This window comes from Furipterus horrens, unplaced genomic scaffold, assembly GCF_987537825.1.
Source record: "Furipterus horrens unplaced genomic scaffold, mFurHor1.1.pri manual_scaffold_11, whole genome shotgun sequence".
Lineage (NCBI taxonomy): Eukaryota > Metazoa > Chordata > Mammalia > Chiroptera > Furipteridae > Furipterus > Furipterus horrens.
This window is the reverse complement of record NW_028327181.1, coordinates 87,672,885-87,674,610: the sequence shown is the minus strand read 5'-3', so window position 1 is coordinate 87,674,610 and position 1,726 is coordinate 87,672,885. Positions and strand designations below refer to the sequence as shown.

General features: G+C 46.6%; 1 long non-coding RNA gene across 1 annotated transcript; it reads left to right on the top strand.

Moving 5' to 3' along the window:
* Nucleotides 1-480: 480 nt before the first annotated feature.
* On the top strand, nt 481-942 carry LOC149998749 (uncharacterized). The gene is made up of 2 exons (XR_016507216.1): nt 481-535; nt 617-942. It is a non-coding gene; the product is annotated as an uncharacterized LOC149998749 (long non-coding RNA).
* Nucleotides 943-1,726: the final 784 nt, after the last annotated feature.

The following is a 1,726-nucleotide window of genomic DNA, read 5'->3' as shown; positions in this document are numbered from 1 at the left end:
GACTCAGGCATTTAGTTGTGTGATTTAACCTATAGGATAAAGCAGCTAGAAAGTTGAAAGCACCTTCTTACCCTCAGCCCCACCCCCAGCAAAGGGTGCATGTGGGACTAAGTCTAAATGGGACAGATGTGAAATGCTTCTGGAGAGAGCAAACTGCTTCTGCCCAGTGTGACGGTGCATCCCCTCCCCACCCCCCCACCCCAATGCACCTCAGGGTGCTTGGCCAAGGGCCAGGAAAGTGCTTCGGGCTGAAAATCCCGCCTGTACTCCATGCCAGACCACACACAGAGGTCACCCCAGAGACATGGCAGGGACATTTTAAACAGACACAGAGAACCCCTGGAAGCCCAGTGTGCAAAGAATCATTTCCAAGGTCCCAGGTCTATAGTGACTTTGCCTCTGAGTATGGACCCAGGTACCCATTTAATCCTAATAAGGCCAGGGACAAATCACTAATTTTGGTATGCGTTTTCCTCCAAGGGGCTTTTTCTCGCGACTCCTGAATAAGGACCGATCGGTGGAAAGCCAGATGGAGGTAAATTTCAGGAGGATCAAGCACTGTGGCGGGACAAAGTGGGGGACAGGCAGGATTCATGTTTCCCTCTCTGTTTTCTAGAAGGGCGGTTTCTGGAGCTGCCTGCGGGGTGCATATGGCCCTTTCAAAAAAGAAGAGGCACAGCATTTGCAAAACATGGGTTCCTCTGATGAGGAGGAGCCTTCCGACATGTAAATAACTGGGAGTTATTTAGAATTCCTGTCTAAAAGGGGGAAATAATGAATAGTTTCATTGTTCCTTTCAAGAGTAAAAGATTTGACCTTCTTTTTCTCTCCCCAGAACAAAGGAGGGAGTCTCCTATGAGGACTTGGACTCAGTAGTAGTAGAAAGTGACACCTGATCCTCCTGCTGAGTGAACCAGGTTACTAATAAATTGTTCTTCTCTACTGAAATGTGTACGTTTGTAACCACCTCTAGCCATGAGGGAAAGAATTAAAATGTAAATAGATAAATATATATGCACACAAATAGCACGAGCCATAAGCAAGAAAAGCAAGGCCGAAGCAGGACTCCTGGGGTAGCCAGCACTTCCTCAAGCAGCAGTGTGGTCAAACAAGTGTGAAGAGGGACTCCTCTCCCCCGTGTCCCCCAATATAGTCTGTCCCCGAGAACTGGAAGATACATCATCCTCCAGGGGTGTGGGTTATTAAGTCAAATAACAATTTATCCTGGTGCTCTGGCCCCTGGCTCACCAAGTGCCAGTTATGTACAACATACTTGACCCCTGTTGTGGCCCCCCATCATCAGGTCTTAGGGCTGTCAGAATATTTGGATCCCTGAGCCTGCCTTTACGGTGGGGCCTGTCTTCTCCCCTGAGATCTTAAACTTGCACAAATGTGTGCCCTGTCTTGGTGTAACGGGTTCTCCATCCTTACAAGCTAGTAGAAAGTTCACAGTTAAGGGAAGAAAGTCATTTCAGATTAAGACTCTAATTAGGTAAAAGTCATTAAGAAAATAAGTAATTTAGTAATGTCAGCTAAATTAATAAAAGCTTTATTCATCTTTCAGTCAAAGGTTGAGTATACAATAGCAAGCTAACATAAAAAATTGAGGAATCCCTAAGGCTCAGCCCCTTACAATGTAACAGGAGCAACAGCTCTACCTAAGACACAGGCAAACACGCACAGGAGACTTCCAGCCAAGATGGAGGCCTAGAGTGACACGCTCCAT